The sequence below is a fragment of the Struthio camelus genome, chromosome 4, assembly GCF_040807025.1.
Source record: "Struthio camelus isolate bStrCam1 chromosome 4, bStrCam1.hap1, whole genome shotgun sequence".
Classification (NCBI taxonomy): Eukaryota; Metazoa; Chordata; class Aves; order Struthioniformes; family Struthionidae; genus Struthio; species Struthio camelus.
In genome coordinates this window covers 12208877-12236578 of record NC_090945.1, presented here as the reverse complement: position 1 = coordinate 12236578, position 27702 = coordinate 12208877, and the positions used below count along the sequence as shown (strand labels likewise).

Below are 27702 nucleotides of genomic sequence, written 5' to 3'. Positions count from 1 at the left end.
CACCTACTAACACAGTATATCCAGATTCCTATCTCTGTAAACATGCATACATGTACTACCAGTGAACTTATAAAGGATTTCTGACAGACAGCAAGGAATCCACTTTCCCCTCCCCTAATTCCAACACTACTAAAAATGGTTATGTTTCAAATAAGAAATGGAAAACCTAATATTCATGTCTCCAAAAGCTACTACAATAAAAGAAAGAAGTGTTGCTGTTGTACCTTTAAGCTCTATAAAAATAAAAAGCTTGAAGAGATATTCCCCGGTTACTTCATGACCTACTCAAAACCTAAATTAAGTATTCTTCACTGCTTTATCCTCATTGCTCAGAACTGTGAAAAGGAAACTTTTGCAAACCTAATTAACAAGCAAATAAGCATCCTCTTAGATCATATCCACAGAGACCTTGTTTTTACATTTCTGTTGTGGCTCACTGCTAAAAACTGTTACTGACTCAAGTATTAGCATGTAAATTGCAATGCAATACCAAAAAATATTTTTGTGCCAGTTTCATAGGGCTGTTTATAAAGAACGTCTACCTCTGTTTAGAGGAGCATCACTGCTTCGGCAAACCTAATTAAACTCCTGAATAAAATGAATTTTAGTCCTTCTCAGCCCCTTTATCAGACCAGAAACGAGTGATAACAACACTACTGCCAGCTCTGACCACGTCCTCTTAAGTCTCTACTATACTTGTTGCATCCCAGCTCCTAGCATCACGCTGTGTGAAAACCCCAAAACCGTTTCAGTCCTCCCAGTTGTGAGGAAGACTTCGAAATTGCATTCTCAAGGCTCAACAACCAAAAAGGAAATTTATCAGTTTGGTGCTTTTAATTCCGTAACTTGAGTAAATCTCACAATTGAAGGCCTGCACCATGACATCTAAACGCTTAGAGCAGCAACCCAGAGAACATCAAAAGGCTCAACTTCTACATTAAGAAACGCACCCTTTATTTGCTTTGTTTGTCATTGGACCATTTGGTACGTTCTGTACTCTGTGCACTCATGCAAACACAAAGCCAGGCCTTGATCTCGTCGCCGGCTCTCAAACGAGAGCCCAAGGACCTCCATAAGATGCCGTTAGAAGTAAGTTTTGGCGAGACTGCAATTGCAGAAAGGAGTCCAAAGACCACAAATGGCACTCCAAACAACACGGAGGTGAATCTTAGTGCAAAAAGGGTACGCAGCAGTCCTATTTAATATCAGCCTGTAATGAAAGTATTCTTCTTTTCTGTTTCAAAGTCAGATCACTAAAGCCCGCCCTCCCCCGTTCCATGAGGATTCAAGAGTTTCTGGCATGTAAACAAACATGGGAAAAAGAGAAAGACTTTTAAGTTCCTTCCACCGTTAGACCAGTAAAGTCCTGGTTCAACACTAAGACACTTTTGGCAGAAACTCTGGCTTAAAGAGTATTAAGCCCTAAGGAGCTGGGGATTCCTAGATCTCTGTTCCCATTAGTCCCTTGGCTGTCTGCGTACCACCGCTTTGTTTAACTTTTTCAAAAATTAAGGATCCTTTCTGAGCGCACTGCAGAAACTCCATACACTTCCCTCTGGCTGGGAGCCGGAGCTGCTTAATTTAGTATTGCCACTGAAGCCTCTATATCATCAAGCCAAAAATCAGAAAAGAGCATCCGTAGTTACAGTCCATCTAGTATGAACAACTCAAGTGACAGTATTCCACATCAGTCTACTAAACCTCAGATAGAAGCAGAGACTGAATATTACAAGCCCACTACTATCTGCTTTAACTTCTTATTTCCTCTCCTTCAGGCATTCTAAATAGTTCTTTTCCCTTTGGGGATTTTCCATCATCCAGCTACTCAAAAATCTCTCTTAAAAGTTCAGGCAAGTTGATATTTTGTCATATTTTTGATGAGAACACATATACATTCTCTTGGGGCTTTGGGGTTTTTTTTGTGTTTTTTTTTTTTTAAAAAACAGTTCACCTTCTAGACCTCCTAAGCATTTTCTTAGCCCTGCAAATTCTCCTTCTATACCCACAATCTCAAATTAGTTTAAGGGAAAAAAAAACAGAAGGAAAAAGTTAGTGACAACTAACCTAACAAACTTCAGGAAGCCTTCTGCATACAAACTCCCATTCAGCCCTCTTTCTAACTGTTGTTTAACTTCTTTGTTCTCAGAAAGAGCTAGGGACAGCAAGCAACGTATAATTATCACCATGGCGTTCAAATTCAGTCCATCTTCTGAAGCAACACACCACCAGCTACCAGATTACACAAACCAAATCTACCTGCTTTGAATGATATTGAGGTTTTTAACATGTCTTCATTTGAAAATAATAAATACAAATGGAAATGCAAAAAGATAAACGTGGTTCGCTCCCGCCCACACTCCATTTGGCAGGATGATATTGAGGGAAGAAGCTACAGCAAGAGAATCCAGGTCGAGCCTCCCAGAAACAAATCCACTGGTTTTACACTGCTTGGTGATGCCTCTGTCAAAATCAGCAGTGAGAAAGGAAGCTAGACAAAGACTTTGCTCAAGACCCCCTGATTCACTTTCTCTTTGAAGTCACAGAGTTTTAAACGTAAAGGGTCCTAAACAACGCCGAGGAAACAGGCAGGAACATCCTGCAATTCCAGCCACGTGTCTACCTCAGTCTAACAAAATGTCAGCTCTGAAGCTTTTGCCTTTTCGCATTTACTTACTCATCACAACTGCTGTGAGCGAAGCACTGGTTGGAGATTTTGTTCACTCTCCCCTCGCTCTGAAACCGTTCATCACAAAGTCTCAAGCGCACATCCCAAACCAAAACTGATTTTTCCATTAAGGAAAAAAAAAAAAAAAAGGATGGTTCAGGAAGTGGAATAACCTCTTTCACCATCTAGGAAGTTAATAAAAAAAAAAAGTAGCTGGAAGAAAGTTGACAACAGCAAACTACAAAGGGACTGACTGTACAGCAACCAGAAAAAGAAGTTGAAGTTCGGCATGCAACTGATTAAGATCCCCCTAACCAGAAAAAGTAATAGTTTAACTCTTGCATGCTTTTAGCACTTTCTGTAATATCTCTAGAGCAAAAGAAAAAGACATGAAATAAGAGATCTGAAAAAGCCACTTCTTGAACTTGTCTTCAGATTTCTGATTGTCCCTATGTTCAGTTAGCCACCTGTTTTTCTTTGCGGCATTGTAATAAAATGCATGATTTTTTCAAATAATATTTGCAAGAGTATAAAACCTGAAGTTATTTTAACATATACCTCAGTAATATAATTCAGATGCATCTAGGTCATATCTTTCTCATATATTTCTTAATGTTTACTCCAAAATTTAAAGTGATATACCTTCATATCACTCAACATCCTCTTACTGTTTGTTTCTTCTACATGCTTCACTCTTACTTTCAATATTTGAGACGGTACTATTTACATATGCCACAGTTAAGTTCTGCAAAATTGTTGCTATTATAATTCTCACACTTCTGTCAGATAGGTCACATGCCTATGACAGGCAGCAATCCTTCAGAGGACACTAATGAAACTCTGCAACTCGCAAAGCAACCAAAACCAAAGAAGAAGGTGTCTAGCTGTCATTGGAACAATCCAACTTTCAAATGAACGTCAGACACACGTTTTCCCAAATCTCAATACAGACAGCTCTGCTTCCACGCTCACAGCATTGCTCAACAGGTGGGGGGAAAAAAAGCCAAAAGAATTCACTGCTGTTATTCAAAAATGCTCCAAAAGCAGCCACATAACTGTCAAAAACTGTGGCAATTGCACGTTCCCACTCAGAACACAAAACAGAAAATTTTGCCCTGGAGCTGCTCATAGGAGGAAAAAAAAACAAAAAAAACCACACACATACGAAACCTACACTCACAAAAAAATTAAGAAAAAAAAATACCTCCTTCACCTTCAAAGAGAAGCAGATAGAAAAGGAACAAGACCTGCTCTTCCTTCTTTGCAGCTACTTGGCAAAGCTGAGCTTCACATCTTTTTCAAAGCCTCAGTACCAGCCGAGAGCTCCTCGCAGGGGTAAGCTGGTTCCCCCAGCGGAGATACCAGCACCTGAAACTGCAGCTACAGCCTCCTCACCAGGCTGCTATCCACGGGCCTCACTGCAGTCATCAACCCTGGTTTTCTAGCAGCTTCTAGAGAGGAGAAAAAAAATCGCGATCCATAAGAGCATGAAACCCTGTTTCAGTTGAGTAAACGAGGAATCGTTGGCCTGTTGTGACTGACGTGTCCCTCGTGAGGGAGGAGGGATGTTGAGCTGGTCAGGAGGAAAAGTAACCAACAATGCCCCGACGCCCTTCAGCATCTTCAAAGAGCAAGTAAAAAAGCCTAGCTCCATAAAACCCTTATAGCTACAAATACTCCATATGCATATATATTACAATCTGATTAGCTGAAGATTATTCTTCCCCTTCACCATTTAAACAGCACAAAAATTTCCTGTTAGCTACAGGATGAGCATCAAATCCCCATAAAGGGTTTAAATAAAATATTTAGCGCCAGAAAACACTACACAATACCAACCCAACAGTTTTTATACAGCATTTCCTATTCCTTCACCTGTTAAGCTCTGATGCAGTATTCTTTAGCACGAAGATCAAACAACATAAACAGCAGCTGTACTATGGGCTCTCTAGCTTCGCTTAAATAATCCTCCCCATCATCTGACAAATGACCCAAACACAAAGAATCTGTAGTTACCGTATTATTTTTAACCGTCAAGAAAGGAAGGAGCTGCGCACACTTATCTGTAGCATCGCAGAAAAACAAGCGACATGACCAATGAGCAAAAGTTAGCCACTCTACCAAGCAAAACGCAGGCTGCTTGCAAACCAGACGCTCTCAAGGCCCGATACCAGTACCCCATGCTCAGCAGGGCAAAGCTTTCAGGGATGTTGCCAGCGCTACCACCCTGGCCCAGAGGCAGCTCCCAACCCAGGATCAACAACTACAGTTAAAATGTTTCAAGTACATCCCGTTAAGACTATCTTATCCTACCCAGCCTGGGCAAGGCGTGAACAGCCTGGCGGGCATCAGGATGCGAAGTCTCCACAGAAGACAATGGTGGCTATAAAAGAGTGAAACTCTTTATTACAAGATGGTAACTCAATACCAAAGTATAAAGTTAGGCAAGTGAGCTGTTTCAGAAGACGTAATGATCTTAAGCGTGCCTTGGTCCCTTTCAACACTGAAGGCTATGTGAAGGCTCACAGGTGTAACCCAAACGTCCCGAATGAACTACAACTTAAGTAGCAACGCAAGTATTTAGAAAAAAAATCAGCGTTGTCAACAACTCAAAGAAACTAACAGTATAAACATCTGTTGCAAGTTGGACATTTTAAATATTTCACTATTACAATTAATAACACCAAGCAAGATGAGAAAAGAAAGCAATGGGAAAAAAAGGCTTTATTATTAAAGCCATACAAAAATTAACTTCCCCTATAAGCATGTACACAAAATTGTACTATACACCAGTGAAAGAGTCAACATCCGATTTCAAAATAGAAGTTTGTCACCGTAACGTATCGTAAGTTTAGACTTCCACAGTTCTAGTTAGGCAAGCAGTAGAGGGATAAATTATGATCAAGACACAAGGTTTCTCATAGTAACCTGCACATCTTCTCTCCAAAATCTGTACATTTTGAACAAATGAGACAAAATATAAGTGCATGCTCACAGCAGGAAGTCCCACAAGTCAAAGGCCACAGCTGAAACCATACATTCCCTATTGTGCAACAGGAACTTAAAATCACTTACAAATGCTAACAAAACTGCTAGTCAGCATCGGCAGCTTTGCCCTGCAGCAGTCTAACAATGAGACACCAACTACTGGCTTTTCTCTACATATTTCAGTTTAGTGGGTCTTCAGAAACCCAAGTAAATTCCCATGACCTAACTTGACAAAATATATAACGTCAATGTTTGGGAGACGAATGAGCCCCAAAGTGAGTATACTGATGTTATTTCGTGGCAGTCGTAAGCTTTTCAAACCACAAGCGGGACTTCTATCCACGACCTCCGCTCACTTTGCACAGTAAGCATCCCAGAACCTCTCCATATGCCAAAAAGTCCAACTGAACACTTGCAGAAAACCTCAAAATAATTAACAAGGTAAGACTTAGGGATGTGAAACATGTCGCTAAATTGTCTGAACATCAACACACGTCATTATGTCCTGAAGGCCTCTTTGCCTTACATATCACTTCTGGCGGTTTAGCTCTGGTAACACCAAGTTAAAAATCAAGGCTTTCGTGCCCACCCAGGTGGCCTTTGGTACACCTTCTAAGCCGCTTCACGCAGCAGATGGAGGAACATAACGTGGTCTTCTGAATTAAATTTGTTATTTCCAAGTTGCAAGTAATAAGAATGATAATAATTTTTTGCTCAGCATCTTTTCATTACTGTCCTGAAAGCAAGAAACGAGAGCATTTCCTCCTCATAGCACTGACGTCCCACAATACTATAAGGTAACTGATCTTCATGCCTGGAAGCACAAATAAAAAAGGAACCTACAAGAAATATTAACTCTCATTTAAACCACGAGATAGAAATGCTGTAATACATTTTTAAATGGGTTTTGAAGACACTCAAAATCAGAACAATGTTGCACTTAAGCCGGTTCCATTTAAATTGAATAGATAGTAAGCTCGCTAAGAAACGTAGCATAATTAATTGGAACCATATAATCCAAAACAGATATAACATTTTTTGTTGGAAGACTAACAGCTTGAAACCACACGGCAAATTGGGAAAGCAGACAAACCTGTCCAATGCCTACCAAACACGTACCAAACTGAAGAATACCATTCCCTGGTACTATACGGTTATACTGTACCACCACAGATTATTTCGGGCATTCTTCAACCAACGCAGAACATGGTGCTATCAAAGGCGCTCAGTACTCCAGAGCTGGCTCCAACCAAGCTCAAGAGGTCCACACCATACAGCGCACCCAAAGCTGCCCCCAGAGTTAGGTAGGTTACTTGTACTTCTTCACCGGGGTGATAAAGGCAAAGGTGCAACGCCACGTTAACACGGCTGCACCTTTCCCATACCGAAGCCAGGACAGCCGGCAGTGCCTTCTGCTGTATAAACGTACCCGCCTACAACCTGAAAACACAGGGGAAAATTTGGTTCGCTGATTGTGGTTGTCCAATTCACGTAGCAGGAAATACATTTCATATTTGCCAGTGGGGAAAGTGCACCAACGGTTCTCGTTAGTGACTACGTTTCATCCAACATGTGAAATACTACAGAAATACCCACGCAGGCAAATTGCACACTTCGTTCACACAGTCAACTGTCAGGTGTCCGCGCCTGCGTTACCTGGCTCGTCACGGACGCGTGCCGAGGATGCGACCGAGTCGGCTCTCTGCAGCCGAACCAGCCCGGGTCCAGGAGAGCGGGCTAGCTCAGGAGCGTAACGCAGCTTCCAAGACCAGGCTGAAGACGACCAGACGAATCCTCTCAGACCACCACACTGTGCAAAGCATCATCATTAGGGAGGTCCGCACGACACACCTAGCGCGGGCACGGGGGCACCCACAGAGCTCTGGCACAGCTTATCCCGTGCGTTAGCTCACCGTTTTCACTTGCCACAGGAGGCAAAACGTACTTCTCTTAACGGGGCGCTTGCCGTTTCGCCGGGGTAGACCTAACACCCCAGCACGTGCAGACGCACAGACCTTCTCACCACCCGACGGCGCCAAACAACCAAAACCCAAATCGGTAGGTAACACGAGCCCACGACTCAGTCAGAAACCCTTGACAGCTCCTGGTGTTAACCAAGGATTTCAATTAGACTAATTACGAAACTACGGGTGAAGACGAACGCATTACTGCTTCTGTCCGTCCTTCTCTCTCTCTCTCTCTCTCTGCGCAGCCGGAGCTGGAAACCGCGGTCCTCGTCGCTCAAGGTGAGCGGGGCAGGGGGACCACGGCACCCATCGCCGCTGACTGGCCTTCACGCCAACCTCCGTGGGTCAAAACCCAAGGTGCTGGTGGGGGGGGGGGGGAAAGGTTTGGGACGAGCAGCAGGTCCCCGGCGGTGGTGGCGAGCCCCTGGCAGCCTCCCCCAGCCCCGGGGGGCACCGCCGGGCGCCGGGCAGCAACTCGCAGGCCCAAACTCGAACCTCCCCGCCGTGCCGTGGGCTCTGGGCCTTGAGGACGGCAGCCAAAACAAACAAACGAAATTAATAACAATGATTTAAAATCTAAAAAAAAAAAAAAATTTTTTTTTTTTGAATAAAGCCTCTTCGCTTCCAAACTGGGCTCAAACCACCCCCCCCGCCTGCTCTCTCCCTCCCTCCCTCGAAGCCCCAAACGAGCCCCCCCCGACCCCAAACCCCACCGACAACAAAGGCCGCCGCCCCCACCCCCAAAAAAAAAAAATTAAAAATACATATTTTCAGGGGGAAGGGGAACCCCTCACGATGTCCCCCCCCCCCACCCCCGCCGCCTCCCGCCCACAGCGGGGCCCGCGCAGCATCCGCACAAAGCGGCGGGGGGGCCCCGGCGGGCAGCGACGCGCCCGCCCGCTCCTCACTCACCGGGCGGCGGCGGCGCGGAGCGGGGGGGGGGGGGGGGGGCTGCGCGGGTGCCGCTACGCCCGGCCCGACACCGCGATGTGGCCCCCCCCTCTTCTCCTCTCCTCTCGGCTCCGCTCCGGGAGGGCGGCTCCCCCGCTGCGGCCCGGGCCGGGCTGTGGCCCGGGAGGCGCCGCCGCTGCCGCCGCCGCCTCCGCTGCAGCAGCGTCCGGGCGCCGGCGTCGCCCCGGCCCCATCAAGGCCGGGCCGGGCCGAGGGGGCCGCGCGAGGCGGGGCGGGGGCAGCGGCGCCGCTCCCCGCGGCGGCTGGTGGCCATCTTAGTCCTCCTCCTCCGCCGCGGTGCCGAGTGCCCCCTCCCTGCCCGGCTGCCAGTGCTGCCTCCTCCTCCTCCCTCCCTTCCTTTCCTCCCCTCCTCCTTCTCCTCCTTTTTTTCCTCCTCCTCCTCCCTCCCTTCCCTCCCTCCCTTCCTCCTCCTCCTCCTCCTCCCGCGGCTCCCGCCTGGCTGCGGCCGCCGCGCTCCCGCCTCAGGGGCCGCGGCTGAAATGGCGGCTGAGGGGGGCGCCCGTAGCCCGCCCCTCACGGCCGGCCCGCGGGCAGGTAACGCGCCGGCCGCTGCCCTCTCCCCCTTGGGGAGGGCGGTGGGGTGGGGGAAACAACAATTTTGTTGTTGTTAATTATTAGTTTGTAAGGATTTGGGGCTGGTTTGTGCCTCTTCGCCGACAGAAAGCCGGGAGCGGGGCGGGGGCGGGGGGGAGGCAGCTGCGCCATGAGCCGCCCCAGCCCGGGCTGCGGTTAAAAATCAAACCCGTCGTTACAGGCCGCCGGCGTGAAGGCGCTGAGACGGTGTCAAGGCGAGAGGAGAGAAGAGAAAGGCTCCCCCCTGAATAAATAAAAGCGGCTTGGGAGAAGAGCAGAAAAGGCAGGTAAATAAATACAGGAGTGCGAGGAGCGTCGTTGGGTTTTGGGGCTGAAGCACCTGGCCTCGGTTTTCCCCTCGAGCGGGGGTCTTAAGGAAGCCCTCTGCCGCACATTGCGGCTAAAGGGGCTTGTGCACTGGTGCTGTCCAACCGAAAGACAACGTTTCACCCCTAGCGAAGCAGGAAGGTGGGTTAATTTTCCCGTCAGGCTCAGGACTCCTTTTTGTCCGCTTGGCAAAATCTCAGTGGAGACGTAAACCGCGCTCCGAGCACAGGGTTGTTACAACGCTAGGCCAAGCTTCAGCTGCTCTAAATAAATATTCACGTTACAGGGAGTGGCGCAAAGGTGCGTGCACACGTGTGTGACCGGTTACCCCGCTGCCCTTTCTAGGTAACTTGCAAACTCACTTCTAAGAAATAGCCTGTTAACGAGCATTGGCCTCCTAGCAGTTGATTTTTTCCCTTAGCAAAATCTCTCTGAAAATCTTCATTGGAAAGACTAAATAATGCATTGGAGAATCTGACTGAAGGGGCAAAACCTGCAATAAACAATATGCAAAGCATCCCTTTGACCTGCATTTCATGGGCAAATAATCACAAGCAAGTAACAGGCAATTGCCTCTTGCCTCTGCTATGGAGTGCTATTAAATGGGTATTTTGCTGGACTTGAGGACAAACGGAGTAAATGGCACTTACCCTGTCCTCCCTGTCTGGCCTTTAACATCAAACCTGTAAATTTAGGTACATTTTTAATTACTGCTGCACCACTGTTTAGTCGGCAGTGGAAATCATCCCATTTCTGTGCAGGTGGAGAAGGAGACCTCTGTCTAAGACTCACAGATGTCTAGGGTGAAGCTAATTCAGCCGCTGAGGAGACGAAACCTGCACTCACTGAATGCAAAAGTAAAATTCCAAGGAAACAGAATTTGAAGAAAAAGCCAACCCCAAAACAAACCCACCCTCTCTCCTACTGAAAAACAAAATAAGCAAGCACAAGTTAATAGCCTCCACATCTACACAGTACAGTCTGGCCTTTACTTGTTTAAGGCATCTTCAGACATCTCCAAATTCACTGTATTGGCAGGAGTAAAATTTAGTTCAACTCAGGAGAACAGCCTGGCCTATAATTTGGGCTGAATTGCAGGCTCCTGGACCCTTGCAGTACTTGCATTACTTATTGTGCGTAACAAATGGTAACAAATGAACAGTAGGCACAGAACGAGAAATCGTGCTCAACACAGCCATTGTGCTGCTATAATGGCAGTTGTACTATAATCAGTGGCCAAAGCCCTTGGACACTTGGTGTTCTTCTGTACCTGAACAAAACCCTGAGATCTTATGCCATGCGTGTCTTCTATTTTCTCCTTCCTAACTAAATGCCTACGTTTTCCCACTTCTTGGACAGTGACATTATTTTAGCAATCTCTTTCCCAACCACTTTCTCTCTACCCAACCTCTCTTCGCAGTCCCCTCTTCCCACCTAGTACGCTGATGGAGATACTTGTCACTGCCTACTATGAAAAAATAGGGTTGTCTGTGGCTAAGGCAATAGGGAAGCATTACAGAATAGGAAAGGAAAATGAGGGTCAAAACACGAAACAGTGGATTTCTTTAGAGGAAGGGATGTCTTTTGAGGAAACTGTTACCATAACATTGCATACATCATGGAATAAGATGTACACACAAGGAAAGAGTGTGTATGTCTAGTTACAGTCTACCAGATACCAGACCAGAACAATTTTCCCTTTAAGTGAGGGCCAAGCTCAAAGGCGGTAGAGAGATTTTGTGCTACAGAACAACTAAGGACCGTGTCTCAGTCCGCGTCAAGTTAGTACGCGTATTTCCTCGCCAGCTAGAATTCTTATAGTTCCTTTCTCCTTAATGAGTATGCTACAGCAATCTAGCAGCAAAGAAGACATGCCCCCTACAACACAGAATTTGGCCGTTTTTGGTGTAATTTCATCCTGAACTACAAGGAGAGGAAAATCACCGATTTAATCCACTGGTACCTACAATAATGTTGCTTACTATGCAAGATATAGTCTATGTATAGTACATAACAGTTACATATTACAAAACAAACAAATCTTAACTCTGTAATTTATGTGTAGGAAGATACTTGCATCTTTTGCATGTGAAGGATTAACAAGATCTATTCTAGCCAGCTATTCCGAGTAAGAATCAAAGCTTACCGAGATGGTGCTGTTCCTAACTCTTGGTTGGGAGAAGTAAATTTAGTGGGAAATCACAGAAATCCTCCAGAATAGCAATGGGAGTTGCGTGGACAGCTGTACACCAGATACAAGTTTTGCTGCATGCCAAATGATATTGCTTTTTTCTCCTTATGCAGTTAATGTTCATTGCCTTCCTATTTATAGTCTCTATATTTTGGTGAACTGTCACAGATCCAAAATAAATAATGGCAAGCTATAACGATCCATATTGAGTGATACCGGAGACTCCTTTTACCATCTCCTCAACATCTCCTCTCCTCTTACAAGGCTTATCACAGATAACTGCTTGTATTTCTAAGAGAGAAGGTGCTAGTTAGTAATTACAGTGCTATAATTAGAGAAAAGAAAGTATTTACAGTTAATTTTTTTCTACTTTGCAAAGCAACTGTGCGCAAAGGATTGCATTAATCATTAAAAACTGAAGGCACATTTAAAATTCTTTCCCTCCTTTATTAGAAGGCAAGGAGAATCCAATACAATTGCCCTTAACCGGTGAAATTCTGCTCAGCCTCAGTGAGATTTCAGCCTACTTCTACTGTATTTATTTTGCACATCCTGGGCAGTGAAAGTAGACCTATATTGTTTGCGTGTATTAGCTGACACCAATGAACGGGCAAATCGAAAACTGGAAAGAAATTACTATGAGAAAACGAGAAAATTGAAGGGATTTTAGACTTTTTTTCTTTAAAAGATTTATAATAAAAGAGAATAGCCCTGTCTCTTAAACTTAGGCAGCCTAACATTTTCATCGTACAAGATTCTTATGACTTCCTTTGAGAAGTGCTCCTGCCTCCCTCTCTCCCTCCCTCCTGCTTGTTTATAGATAGTTCTGGGTATTCAATAAGAAGAGGATGGGTGGGGTTGAAGAAGGCTATGTGTCTGTTCCCTCTCCTGTGAGACTCCGGTTGAATTTGGCTGAAATTTAAAAAGTTTTAAAAAATCCCTTCTCACATATGTCGTTCAGAAAAATAGCTGGCTGCCTGTCAAGAATAAATAAATTAAATAATCCACAAATACTCTACTGTTGAGCTCATAACATGCCTAAAGCAGTAAGAGAATCACCACAGTAGGAACACCAGCAACCCAATGGAGTAAGAGTAGAAGAAAGAAAAAGCCAGGGCTACTCCTCCTTCACCCTTGGGGGCCCAGCGGTCCGTCCTCGTTTTGGATAAACAGCCTTTCTTCTACCGTTGGTTCGTTATGTTAGTCAGGCAGTTCAAGTAAATACATGTTTGCATCAGTGCTGTGGGTTCAGAGTTCAAAGGTGGATGATTTGTGAATAGTGATTGTTACAGTTGAACTTAATGCTTGCTTTCCTCTTTTCTGTGACAAAAAGCTCTGATAAAGTAAGATGGGATTTATGAACAAGGACATGAGGATGAGGGGAAAGAGGAGAACAGAGGACTGTATGACTACAGAATTCCCATCCCATAAAGCTTTTAGACTGCATCCGTACCTGTAAAAGAAAGCGTAGGTTGCAAAGTTAAGTTCTCAGATAAGGTAATTCCTATCCCCGTCTCAGACTATTTGTGCAGAACAAAGCTCCCTTCACAGAGGTTAGAAGTCTGGGTGTACATAACTGGTGTACTATGAATATATTATTACAAGTTTTGGAGAATGAAGTGTTGATAGAAATTAAAGGCAAAATTTGCTTGTAAACAAGAAGACATTATATTGTGCAGAAAATTAGATTGTGCATGCACGTGAGTGGCAAAGAGCAGGTAGTGAAAAAAAAAATCAAATAAACTGCATGCTACTTAACATGGAAAATGTAGAACTAGCAGCTATATTCACAGGGCCTAAATTTTGAATGCCAATGGGCTAATAATTTCTATTGAGTTTCAGACCTGCCCTGCCAACAAGTAAACCTTAGTTTCATGAGCCCAAATGCGTTGAGGCCACCTGAACATGACCCCACTTGTACAGCTGAAAGCAGGAATAAGAGCGAGAGAGAAGGTCCAGTTAAGCAGAGGTCAGTGTGGCTCACACAGCCTCGAAGCCTGGTAATAATCCCAGAGGGAGCAAATCTAGGAGGATGAGATCACTCTCTGAGAGAAAATGCTGCCATCTGGTGCCTCCGGAAAGATAATGGGTTGTCTTGATGGTGTGCATCACCCACGATGTGAATACTAGTGGTACGGTTGAGTGATCTACCTTGAATCTATAGATCTCAGGTTGTCTTTTTGTTCTGCAAAGGTGTTACTGTTCTGCATGGCATATGAAGGACAAGTTGAAGGCATAAGCCAAATCTCAAAACAAACACGCAGATAAGTGCATTTTATGGTGGTGTGCCTGGGAGAGAAATATCCTAAAGTACTAAGGTACTCCTAAGTTGGGTGATTTTAGGAGAGCTCATCATTTGAAACAGAGTTCCGTAGATCCAAGAATAGCATAAACAATGTATATGTTGAAGTAGACGTGCGTATTCACAGCAAAAGATTGCAAACTATGTTTTTCAGTATTGCAGCTGTTATATATATGTATTTTCCTACTGTGCATCAGAAAGGTTATAGAATCTGTAAATTACATCTGATAAAGAGCCAAGAAGCTGCTTTTTAGTATCAAGTTTGGAGAAAAATTCAGTATAACAAGGATTTAATACATTTCTGTTGCAAAAACAACTTTAACCTTGATAATCGTTGGACAAGTTCCAATGCCCAGTATTTCATCCTAGCAGATGGTGGAATGTACTTCAGTGAGTGCCTGTCCAAAGTCTTGGAGGATACAGGACAAGAGAAAGCTTTAAACACTGTTCATATTTATGATGCTCATTCTACACCAGCTTGTTTCTGATGGTGTTTGTTACAACCTCGGATGATGTGCCAAATATGTACCGAGAAATTGCACAGTGTTAGAATGAGGGAATGTTATTTTTATCTAAGATATTTTTACTTTTACAGGCTTTCAAAGAAAGTGATCACAGTCGCTTGGAGAGATTGGAGTGACTGATCAAATCATATATTAGAAAAAACCACCATAATCTATTCCTCAGTTTTAGACATAACAGTAATAAAGGTAGCTCATTCTGTGGACTTACACTTGCTCGTCTCTTGACCTAGGCATAGGAAAAATCCAAGGCCTGCCGGTCAGCTTCCCACTGGAAGAAAACTGAGAGATGTGCGTTACATACTTTATTTACACACACATCATTTTTGGAACAAACCAGTCAGAAAACCACAGGCGTGGAATCTGCTCTTCCAAATAAACAAGCTCCCTCACCATCATCTGTTTCCCAGGAAGTTCTTTCTAATTTTTGGATTTCTAATCCAAAAATGCCTTCATGTTCACTGAATAATGTAAGGACCAAACAGTCTGCCAAAGATTTTTCCAAAGGATTTATTGTGCAAATCTGCGTAACAGCAAAGAGAAGAAACATGTTTACGAGCTAAGAAGAGGAATTTGCAAAACTGTATCTGATGGGTCTTTCTTGTAACAACTGCCTTAATATGTACATTCCCACTTTGACTAAAGCACTTGATTTATGTAGCTGCAAATGCAGTGCTCACTTGCAACCCAGCAAAACTTGTCACCGCAGGTATGCGTTACGCGTAATTGTGGACAATGAAGGGAAGTCTGTTATCACACAGCGATGGCCTGTTGGTGAAGCAGGTACAAACCAAACCCCTACACGCAGTTAGGCACAACTGAAATTTTGCAGCGAGGTCACAGTAGACTACTTTTCACTGCCTATTGGGCATAGCACTGTTGTATCTATGCCATCTAAAATACTGTCATCTTTACAGGAGTGTGGGGAACACTCTGCAGAAAATCCTGAGACCAAGTAAAATTCAGAATGCCCTCGTTTTTTAAATCGCTAGGAGATTGCTTTTATTCCAGCTTTCAAAGCGTTGACCAGTAATTGACGAGGAACATGTTATTTAAAAATACTATTATTATTAATTGCACTCTTTAAAACAAAAAGCCAGGCTATCCTTTTCACTGAAGTTCTGTGAGAAAAAGGAAAGGTTACTTAATGAGCTAGTTATATGAACAATATGAGGCTGATGCTAGAAGGCTGTTCCAAAACCTGACTGTTTCTGTGGTAAGAGACTTGGTCTGCTTAATTCCTAGCGTCAAACTGTTGATGGATGCTTCATACACATTTGCTCCTAAAAAAAAAATAAATAAATAAATAATCCAAAATGGAGCTAGAGCCTCCCGTTACTAATGTTGCTTTGGAAGAACTCAGAGTCCCTTGCACTTCAGTGTAATTAGAATTGCTTGTGGATACAAAGAGAAAGTCTGGAGCTTTTGGATGCATACATAGCTTACTGTAGAGAAAGAGTAATTTCTTTGACAGTCCCTTTGCCCGTGAACAAATCACCCAACTGAAAGCCTTTCTGATATTATTAGCTGTGTCACATAAAACTAGTCTTAAGAAACAACAAAAAACTCTTGTCGGTGCCTGTGGCAGCTTTGTTAACTGCAAATTATATTGTCAATCTTCCTTCAAGTTGCAGTGTTGAAAGGGCATTTCGTTTTAAACATGAAAATATTTTCCGCACATCCTCAATCTCTGAGTAGAACAGTTGTATGATGAAGGCTGATCCAAAGATTTCTTATTCACTTAATTTTTGACTGTTCCAAAAATAGACAATGATCATTTTATGTAGTAAATTGCTAGATGCCTAAGGACCGCTACTGAAGAATTTGTGTGAAAGGTAACTAGAAAGAGCCCAAGACTTGTCGTAGGCTCAAGTCCAATATACAGAGTCTGCAGATTCTTTAGGAGTCCGCAGATTGAAAAAAGGTGGAAAAACTACCAGGTTAATATAAGCGTGACAGCCAATGCCTAGAAAGGTGAAACTACAATGGGGTGAGCTACAGGTATACTCGCGAGGTCTCGAGGATAACAAAACACAGCTCACGCCCTCTGTAATCAGCAGTTTCTTGGTGCTTTTCACACGGCTAGATGCATTAGTCTCCGAGTCCAGTTTCTACAGTTCCATGCTTTTTCATTAAAAGCCCCATTAGTTTCTCAGAATATGCTACCTGTCGCTCAGCCCACAATTGCAGCTGTGTGAACTTGTGTGCTGCAAAACTTCCGTCACAGGATTGAGGACGAGATTTAGTAAGAATTCACGTTGTGCTCTGCTGCTGTGATTTAGCTTTTCATAGGTTGATACAGCCTGACATTGATAATCGGTATCAAAAATGCTTTCTATCTGTACATTAGCATATGCACTGCTGTAAATATGTAGAAATGACACTTTTCCTCAGCCACAGGAGGAAGGAAGTGAGCCTACAAATAAAAAAGGGGAACGCCTGGCTTTGTCCTCGTTTGGTTTTGTCATTTTGGCAAACTGGTCAGCTGGTTTTGGAAAAAAGTTTTTTGATAAGCAAAATGAATACTTTACCAGAAATTCTGAGAAAACCCACATAAGAACATCACATCCCTTAATTGCACAACTACGTGCAGCTCAGTAGTTAGATCTCAGTTTTCTTACACTCTTTGTTTATATTTTGCATACAAAAATACTGCCTAAAAGGACAGGTTCTTCTCTAAACACCTGACTGCAACTATCAGATGTGAAATGTAGGCTTTTGAGAATGAAGACGATCCTCACCCCCAAAGCTGACAGCAGTAAGTTCTGAGGCAGAAGTAGTAGTGGAGGCTTGATGTAACCCCCTTGGAAGACGTAAGCCCAGCCACACAGGTCACACTGCCAGAACAGGGTTTGAGTACCACCGTGCTGGGTGCATGTTCAGGTAACACATTGATTTGTTTTCTTGATAACGCCTGAAAATAAGACCTACCTAGAACGACAACAGTTTCCAGGCATGGTTTTAGGCTTGTTTTTTTAATCAACTTATCAAAAATTATGTGGGCTGATTTCCACGTTCATTTTAATCCTGCTATCTCTTCCTCTGCCTCCTTCTCCGTCCTTTGAGTCCTTTCTCCCTCAAAACACCAGATATTTTTGTTCATTATTAATGATAAAAAGAAGCCATTGTGTGAGGCTATTCAGAATTTGAAGGACCTCTGACAGAAAATAGTCCTGAACACCGCACATGCATTGGCCATAATCCACCCTTGTGTCTCAAAACATAAAATGAAGGTCTGTGAAAAACATTCCCCTCACAAACTCCTTCTACTGGTGTTGCCTTATTTGGAAAGCAAATCTTTCCTGTCAACAAGTTAGCTTTCTCCCCCCATCACTTCCTCTTGTCCTCTCTGAAGAGATAAACCACAAACCCTGTGACCAATTTTATTTCTGTTTTCAGGTTCCAATTAGAAAGGCACAGGGATGAACTGTTGCAAGTAGTCATCAACAGGGAAAAAATGCTGACTTTCAAAACTGGGCAAAGACAGGGCAATTCCTATGAGATCTGTGATTTGGCAGCCAGGAAAAGAAGTGGCTAGGAGAGCTTTAGAAATCTTCCTTAGCTGATTAATTGGAATATTCAGTATGCATGTCTAAAATGTTACATTTTCCAGAAGGTGCTACAGGGAGTAAGATGAGGTAAAGGAGTGATATCTATAAGGACAATAATGTATGTTATATCTGATTCCTTTTGAAGGTTACTGAGCTGGGCCTGCGTGGGCCACACCTCACCTCTCCCGTCTGCGTAACATCTAAAGGGAGATCACGCAAGGAGCCGTTTCTTCCCTGCTTGAAGAAAAACCACAGACCACCTTTTTAGGAGGAGGGGACTACTCTGCTTAGCTCTTCCAGTCAAAGCAACAGAGGTAAGAAGTAATGCTTGCAGAAAGGGTTGTAGCAGTAATTCTGTTCTACAGCGTTTTAGAGAGGAGCCAGCCTTTTGATGAGCCACAGCCACAATCATCTTTGGTAAGGACTTGTTTGATTGAGCCTTCTCTATGATTTGTAACACAACGTTACATTATTATCACAGTGACTCAACTTTGAGATAAGGACTTCAGGAGAAAACATACTGGACTTTAGCCTCATTGATACAGACTAACCAGTTACAAGTGCTTGTCTTCTAATTCTCACTCACCTGAGAATCCTATCAAGTTCTCAAACACACCTGATTACAGAATTGAGAATAAGACTCTCATTTAAGTGGTCTTTGGTCCAGATTCTACTAAACCAAAAAGTAAAAAGGAAAACTAAAGCAAATTAAAAAAAAAACCATTAAAGAATAGAGCATCCTGAACTGATAGCCCAATTCCTACTAAGAACCATATGCATGGTAGATGAGCTGCACCGGATTAATTTTGGGACCTTTGACGTTTATAAATGATGCAGCCTTAAACTGGGATCCTTCTTTAAATAATTAACCTTTAAAAACAATATAAATGTAAGTTACAGAATTTGTCTTTTCCTCTATAAATGGAAAACTTGTGAAAGGTTGGGAGAAAAACAAAACAAAAAACCTCAACTGAAATTGGCTTACATGCCTCCTTATACTATGAGCAGGGAATTACATTTCTCTGACATTTCTCCAGTAGGGAAATAGCTTCAAAAATCTAAGACGAGATTGCATTGTTAACAGGGCTTTATGGTATAGTCATACTTGTTGTACAGGATGAGATTGTTTGACCTAGGAATGTCATTCCTTTTCATGTCCCTATTGCATAAACTGCTGATCACATTTACCTAAAATTGGAAGGTGACTCAATCTTTCCATCCAAAAATAGTATGGATTTTTTTTTTGCATGAGTTTAAACTCTAGCTTGCACTGTGACGATAAACCCCTTTCTGAGCCACCCAAGGAAGATCTCTGCCACGTAGGAGTGTTCATCTCCATTCTAGAGACTTACTGAGCAATTCACATTCTTCCCACGTACCACATTTCCACCATCTGCAGTTCTCACATGGTTTCCAGATGTCCCATTGCCATTAGCAGCCATTTGTAAAGCAGCCCTGCGAAGCATGGCTTTCTTGTTTCCAGGGTGACACCGACGTGGCTGTATCGAATCCCTCAGCACGCCAAAACACCACATTAACACCAGGCAACATCTCAGCACCTTCTCCTCCTCGCTAGCCAGAAGGTTAAACGCAAACCAACCTCATTTTACTTTAGTTGTACAAACCTACTTGATTTCTGGTTTATAGTCAGGATCTGGTTTTCTGCCTTTTGCCTCTCTGCTTTTCCTGGTAACCTACTGGGCATTTTCAGAGCGGCCCCCTGCCCTAGCAACAGCAGGAAACCCAGCACATCACACCTGAAGAGACTTTCCCTAATTGCCATCCAGAGCGCCCCTGGCTCACACTGCTCCTGCAGGTGCTATGGGGTTGGGAGCACCCTGTTGCTGCTACCAGCACCCCAAGTGACACCTTTTCTGCCTGAAAGCAGTGGTTTGGCACAAGAGAAGTTGCACTGGACAGGCTGCAGAAGGGATCTCGAGGTAGGTTGCGAGGGGAGAAAAGCTGCTTGGAAGAGCTCGGTGTGGTGGCTGGCCCGTGGCTCTGAAGGGAGTGTTTTATAGGTTTAAAAAGGACAGAGGTGGCCCCAAGAGGGTCATTTGTTTGTTTGAATAGGTAAAACTGTGCTGGCCATGGTCGATAATGCTTCAGTTAGGAAATGTTGTGTGTTTTTTGGGCCAGATGTAGCTCACTAGTGCGTGTGAGCAGTGCAAAGCAGCGGAGCAGGTCTCTGATATTGGCTGTGTTCATCTGGGGTTGGCTCAATCCCTATAGAAAAGCCTTCATCTCTTCCATCCCTCATCCCCTTCCCTCAGTCCCTGGTTGAAATACGTGAAAGGCTGTGTTTTGCCTGGATAATAAAAGGAGAAGCAGGAGCCGGGGCCAGTTCGGGCAGAAGTTCTTCCCGATTTTCTGTGAGGCTTGTGTTTTACTGTGAGAAAGATAGGAGACCTGAACAGATTACTTCATTTCTAGTTTGTTGCAGCAGCTAGATAAGTTACAGGTTTGGAAGTTGGTGTTTTAAATAGCTAACGCTGGGAAATTGTTTTCTTTCCTCAGGTTTGCTTCTTTTTGGCTGTGGCAAATCAACTAATGTAGACATTATACAGTAATATCTTAAATAGACTCATAAGTAGCATCTTAAGAAGAATTTTGCTGTTGTTTTAACATTTAACAGTTAAGCATTTTTATGCAAATAGACTCCATGGAGCTTGTGCACAATAATGGCATTACACGGTTGTTTGAAAGTCACGATTCATTCTTTTGACCAGTACAGTAATAAATGCCAGGAGTGCTGTGAAGTTTGCTGTTTTTTCTTTGTGGGACCTTTCTCTTCTCCTTCCATTGGCCTTACTACAGAAAAAGCAGCGTTTTCAGAAAAGCCTTAGGTGAAGATCACTGAAGAAGTGCATGTGGATCCCCCTCTTTTAGTCTGGCTTTCATTAGCTTCCCTGGCTACAGACAGATATGGAGGCTCTGCCCCTCTCGCAAGCCTGAGGAGTCTCCCTCAGGCAAAAATGCTATCTTTCAGAATATTGCATTCACCTGTTAGTCTTCTGGGACCCACATGAATGTACTTCATTTCTGAGTTTTTCATTAACTTGTCTCTCAAAAGTCTTGCTGTAGGAATTTTTGCTTTAGGTTTTTTCTTTTTTCAAGTTTCATGAGAAAAAAAAAAAGCAGACAACTGTCATTAGAGCCTCTGGAGAAGGCTTTTAATTATAAAATAAATCTCTTTACCAATTATTTGATAGAGTGTAAAGTTTAATCCGGATGAAACACATTTATAATGCATTTTCCTAAAAATCAATTGCTATAAGGAATGTGAGAATCTGGCTTAAACAAATGAGAAGCTGTACAGCATTTTAAAAAATGAGTTACTATATTAGTCCTCAGTAAAGCAATAGTTTAGTCACAGTCTCCACTCTAAAAAACACATTTTAGACCCACAATCTAAGCAAACATAGTATTATTTACCCAACTGTATTTTCACTTAGGTTTGAATTAAGTTTTAATTAAACAGGAATATCACATCCCTGATAAAGAGCAAGTTAAAAACCCCTTAAGTTAGCACCATCTTGTCCCCAGGAGTTTCAGTGTTAGCGCAGGTTAATTACGTTTAAATTATTTCCTTTGGTATACTGATGTAAAGATCATCATCTGACACCTTAAAGCAAGAAGAACAAATAAAAGCTTTCTGCTGCTTACAGTGAATGAAGCCTGTCTTACAATTGCATTGTCTTACTGTACTTTGCCTGCATTAAATTTAAGTTTAAACACTTAAATGTTTAAACAGATTAGACTGTTAAAGCAATATTGCTTCGTTACATTGGTAACTTCTTACCTTTTAAAACTTCCTCCAGGGAGGCTTTCAATTTCCCTCATGCTCCAAATATCTTTGTTTAGCAGTGGCAAGAAAGCAACATCACTGCATCTTTCCTTTATGTTTTTGCTCATGTTTAGTCACACAGTTCAAATGACTGCAAACCCACAAACTTTTAAAACACATTAATGGTGTTACTGGTTTTCACCAAAAATGAGTGATTCGTAGCCACAGCTTACCCAAGGTTAGCATTACTATAACAGCAGCAAGCTTAATGGCAGTAGCAAATGCAGTCAGTTCATTTTCTTTACTGTCTTGATGAAAACTAGTGCTGGCTGGGTCTCCAGGGAGCAGGTGGTACTTGGGCATTGAGACTACAACACAGCATAATTTTCTGCCTGGTGCAGTGTTCAAACATAGGAGTAAGTGCACAAATTGGAACTATTTCCTGGCTAAAACAGTTACAAACAGGTTACTCCATCATGAGGCAGTTTAGAATTTTTTTTTTTTTTTTAAAGAGCCTTTCAAAAAGGAAAGGAGGAGGCAAGAGTAGAGAAGAATGGACAAAATTGCTCTCAATTAAATCTCTGTTTTACAAAGGAGTTTAAGTTTTTAGCCTAAGAGCACTGAAATAATCAAGCAATTTGGATCTTTTCACATGCTGGAGCATACAGATGCCACAGAACTAAACCAAACAAGTATTAACCAGAAGAATTTGTCTGAAGTTAGCGTTATTGTGTCGCTGTGAATCATCCTTGTGTTAAAGACATGCCAGATCGCTATACAAATTCAAGCAGCTATGGAGTACACAAAGGGACCTTGTCTGTGTTTGACAAATGCTTTCTTCTGAACTTTTGTGTTATGTGAATTTCTACAGACTGTAAATAAAAAAAGCATTTATAGCTTTATCCTAGAGATTTACAACTTTTCATCTTGTGGATAGAGACAATTGCATGTGCAGTAGACAGGCAGGCCTGCCATGCGTGTATTTTTGTAGAGAAAGAGTTCATAAGCAAGTAGAATACCACAAGCTATTTTTTCCCCCCCCTGTTTTATGGCTTCTATTCGAAAGCTGTAAGGGGGTGATGAATTACCTTCGTAGCAGATGAGATAAATATGTTACCCTGGAAGCAGATAAATTATTTAGAAGAACAGGGAAGACAAGTACCATGTTCTTTTCTAGCCAGAGGTTTGGAGGGCATCATCCTCAGCTTGAAGTGAGGTCAGATATGTTGATGTCTACTGCCTTGCGCTGTTTCTGGTAGCATTGTAGCAGAAGCAAAGTTAGCTACTGAGTTTCACAGCGATTTATTAGATTAGCAAAGATCCTTTTGTTGATTTTTAGAGCAGTGGAGGCTTGTATCCCACTCTCACAGCTATACTCCTGGACTTCAGAGCTCCTATGAAGGTCAACCTCCTAGCTTCTTTTATGGAGAGATGAGTCATGTTTCTCCTGGGTTAGCAAGTGTTTGTAAACTTGCTATCTGAGGTCACATTGGTTGTGTAGTAACTATAATTTGTTAGTTTAGAGCAGAGCGGGGGAAGGTCAAATTTGCATTCCCCTTTTGAAAATATATTTGGCGTTAGAAGACATTAGGATGGATGCAAGTTGGGAAAAAAAATCCTCACCTCCATTTACTTTATTGGAGGCATTCCTTGTTTTTATTTGAAGCTGAAATGAAATAGTTTGGAACTCTTTCAGAAATTTAGTCATCCTGGGAGGGAGGAGAGTCATTTTCTTCATGATTGGAAAAAAATTGTATAATAATTAATCATTAGATCACTGTGAGCCCAAGCAGAAAAACTAGATTTCTCCTTTCTATCTGCTGGATGTATTTAGTCGTCATTAGCTCCACACATTGAAGTGCTATTGATTGCATGGTGGCATTTCAGTCACTTTGCTCAACAGAGTATAAATGCCTTTATAAGAAAATCTGAAAGCCTTCAGCTTATTTTAATAAATCTGCATGATTTTTTTTTTTGATTAAGCCTATTCCAGTTAGTGTGAAAGCTCGTTGTTTTGTATATAAGGTGCACCTAGAGTTAGCAAGTTTTCCTGTCAGCCTGGAAAGCCATATTTTCAAAATGTGTTTGAAATCACTTTTGCTGAGATGAACAGAAAGGTTGAGGAGGATTTAAATATCCAAATCCAGATTTATGCTCTTCAGCGTTCCCGCTTGGCTGCTAACTAACCCTGGAGGCTTCTGAAATTAAAAGTGCCTACACACTTTAATGCTAAAGCTTTCCAGGGTCATCAACTTCTGCTTATGCTCAAAATATCAGTCTCTCTCAGGCTGAGGATTAGCCTGCAGCACTACGCTCATCCTGAACACGTCGTGTCTGCGAGCGTGGTCTTCCATGTCCTTCCATGCACCTCTGGAGGTGCACAGCTCCTGTTAATTTAAGCTCTGCCCATGCAAACCTTTTCTGGAAGGTGTTTGCTTTGGGAAGGTGTTCTGGTCCACTGCAGAAATGACACTGGGACCTGCATCTCTGGAGACGAGCGTCTTGCCCTTTTGGCTAAGGTTTTCCTTTTGGAGTGCGTTTTCCTTCTCTGTGAATCTCTGCTCAGACTCCTGTTACAAGCAGGAGACAGGGAGGGTCTCATCCTTGGCATAGCACAGCAGCACACTGAAAAGCAGAAGGCTTGGGTCCAAACGGTAACAAGCAGGAAGGAGACCGAACCCATGTATTGCACAATTACTCTTCTAGCTATTGCATGCCCGAATAAAAACAGAGGAGCGATGGCTGCACTGCTGCCCCTCTTTGGGAGGGGAGGTGAAACGATTCTTGCTTGGCTCTTGAAAGAGAGGAATCTGGTATCTTTCTTCAGCAGCAGGTACTGTACTACAGATGACAATACAAAAAGGCACCCTCTTCTATCCTTGAGTAAAGGGTCTAAATCCCAGAGGGCTCTGGCATCAAAGTTTTCTGCAGCTGGCTTAGGAAGCTCCCCTTCCGGAAGCACCTAGTTCTTCTGTGCATTTTAAAAATTACTTGCTGGCTAGATTATCCTGAAATCCCTGAATACCTGTGGATATCCAGCCCTTAGGCTCCATAGCGGTATATTCCTGGTAAAATGAGAAGTCTGCACAGCTATACAGCTTCAACCAGCCAGATGTGTCCTTTCTACCTGCCACCACAGGCACCTGTACCGCTGCTGGCTGTTTCTTGGTATGCTTTGCGGGGAGGGTCTACCACAGATCAGCCTTCTCTCTCCAGGATAGCCAGTCTTCAGGGGAAGTGAGTGCTGGAGGGCACAGAGGAGCAGAGGTTGGGAGACAGCTACAGTTGAAGCTCCCTAAGGCTCATGTGCTTGGGTGTGGGCCCAGCAGCCCAGGTGGTTTGCAGCTCTGCTGCAGGCAGTCTCGTTAGGCAGCCCTATTTATCCATCCTGATTTACTGCATGTGACAGCGAGGCCTCAGCTCCCAGGTGCTCAGGTTTGTTTTGAAGAAAGCAATCAGGAAAGCTGTACAAAGGGTGGCTCAGAGGAGTGGAGAAGATCCAGCAATGCAGTGTCTTCTAGTCCATGCCAGGAAATTGGACCTCTTTCCCCTCTGCAGTTACTCAAACATCTGGCTTCAAGAATGTAAGTGTTGAAAAAAATTACACATGACTGACTTTATTAGTGTTTGCAGCTGTTCCACATCAGGTCTGGGAATAAAATTTATAGCATGTAATTGAGCCAGTGGCAAGTTTTATAAAAAAATTTCTTCTGAAGAGAGAAGGTTAAACGCACTCTTGGAAGCAGAGCAAAAAAACCTCATCTTAAAGCTGAGTTTCAACTAGCTTCAAACGCCATACTCAGTGTTTTGAAAACTTAGTAGTTCAGAGTTCCTGAAGCAAACTCTTCTAATCCCCAGAGGACTGCTGCTCCAGTGTCTCCCCTCCCAATCTAACACAGGTAGTAAGCAAGCTACTACTTTTTCCTGCCTGGGTCCGTGAGTGGTCACCCAGTGAGCTGCAAACAGGCCTCAGTGGGGAATATCCAAAGCCAGAAGTTTTGTCTTTGTAAACGACCTCAGCCTTGAGTGTTTACTTGGCTCCGGATACGTCTGTCTTCAGACCATGGAGCAACCGTTTCTTCAAATCCAGTTTGCAAAAACACCTCCCAAAGGTGAAATCACTATGAACAACTGCTCAGTGAAGCTTTTTGCTGCTACAGGGATTGTGAGTCACCTCAAGCACCCAGCAGGCCTAGCAGACCGAGCATGCCTGCCGACGGGGGATGGCACCTCCCAAATTTAACTGAAGTACAAACTGGACATTCTGTATGGGCTTCTTTGGAGGGACCTACAAGTATTTTCCTCGTCAAAACCAAAGGTATGCATTCTCGCCCCTTGTTACCCTGTGGCCACACAGTTCTGGTCTAACCTTCCCAGCCCACGAGAGCGGTGTCGTGCATGCGACCCAAGAGACGCTCAAGATTGCTCCAGAGGCTATGGTTGTGGGAAGACGTGACACAGAGGGAAAAAAGGGAAACGTTGTCATACATGTCCGAGTCCCATAAAAGCTGAGTTGAGAAGTGCTCAGCAGGTTCTGCGTGGTTTACAGTAAAGTCTGCATTTCATGCTGATGTTTCCGGGAGACCGTGGATAGTAAAATGGGCGATTCCTGTCAGCGCATCCCCTTTCACCGTTCCTTCCCCACTTCTTTCTTTACTTAAGCAAGGCAGTAAACTCATGGGCAAGTACAAAAAGTAACGGCAAAATCTGTCCGAAACCTTGTTTTATTTGGGTCTGTGGATGGAAAGGAAGCTGCACAAAGAGCAGGTTTTTCAAGGTCAACACATACAGTACTAACAGCAAAAATTGGTTTAGGTTCTTAGTGCTGGCAGTCAATGTCACAAGCACACAGTGTATAGAAGAAAGGCGTGAGAAAGGGAGAATGAGGTAGAGATAGACTTGTCAGTCTTACTATATCTGCTAATGCACAAATTGACAGTGTCACCTCTTTTCAGAGATGACTATCATGGAAACAGAACGTAATACTAAAAATTGCTGAATAGTTTTCAGTGGATTATTTTGTACTGCTGAATTAGGATTTCTAGAACATTGCATATTTTAATGGCATACCTTATTTTCTTGTGTTTTTCCTGAAGCCCTAAGGAAAGTTAGAGCCCGCACCCAAAAAAAAAGATGGTAACAGGAGGTGCTATTGCAAACAAGTTGAATTTTAATTCTTAAAGCATAGTAATAAATCAGTAAGAAAATGTCGATAAAAATAAAATAGCAACTTAAGGTAAGACTGGAAATGCCTCATTCACAGTGGCCAGTACCAACGGTGTGCTGGAATACCTGCTTGAGGGCTCTGCAACTTGGCTGTGGTTAGCTGAACGTGTGGTCTTTGCTCCAATGGGTATTAATAGGCAACTAGCCTGGGTGACACATGCCAGAACACTTCAGACTCTTACAGCTTCTCTGTTTTTAAGCTGGTTATACTAGTGGGTTTGAAAAAGGCTTTTCTGCCAGTGCTTCCATCTGCGAGGAGGCTGGGGGCACAGGACGAAGGGGTGCAGAGGCATCTGCAGAAGAAGGAAAGGGGAGAGGTGTCAGGAAGCCAGGCAAGGAGGAGCATCACTGCAGGAGTTGCTTGCAGAAGTACTTCTTTTTGGCTTGTAAAACTATTAGGGATGTCACTAGGAGGGACTTGATTCTTGAAATCTTCAAATTTACATTAGCAATCTCTGCATTTAATCCTGTTTAAGTCAAATAAGCCCTTTTAAGAGTGCAAGAATGTAGGATTACACAGTTAACAGAGAGAAATATCCGTCAGTGTGAGCAAGGGTAGTCAGTGGATAAGATGCCCTCTGAAGCCCAGGTACACGAGGGGCTACAGTGTTGGTTTTATTTTACCAAGCAAG

The 27702-nt window shown here is 43.2% G+C and overlaps 1 protein-coding gene and 1 long non-coding RNA gene across 3 annotated transcripts in view; one reads left to right on the top strand and one right to left on the bottom strand.

Annotated features, from left to right (window-relative positions):
- The window catches only part of WDFY3 (WD repeat and FYVE domain containing 3), a 194717-nt gene extending 186104 nt beyond the window's left edge, over positions 1–8613 (bottom strand). The window contains exon 1 of one of the 2 annotated variants that reach the window (XM_068941507.1): positions 8533–8613. The gene's annotated coding sequence lies outside the window, so the exon portion shown is untranslated. Of the gene's footprint in view, positions 1–7309; positions 7354–8532 lie in introns of those variants that run through there. The other variant, XM_068941508.1, reaches the window with a different exon arrangement.
- Positions 8614–8791: 178 nt separating this feature from the next.
- LOC138067131 (uncharacterized) overlaps positions 8792–27702 on the top strand; it is a 41503-nt gene continuing 22592 nt past the window's right edge. Inside the window, exons 1-3 of the long non-coding RNA XR_011140812.1 lie at positions 8792–9126; positions 9347–9452; positions 18203–18371. This is a non-coding gene — a long non-coding RNA (uncharacterized lncRNA). The remainder of the gene's footprint in view (positions 9127–9346; positions 9453–18202; positions 18372–27702) is intronic.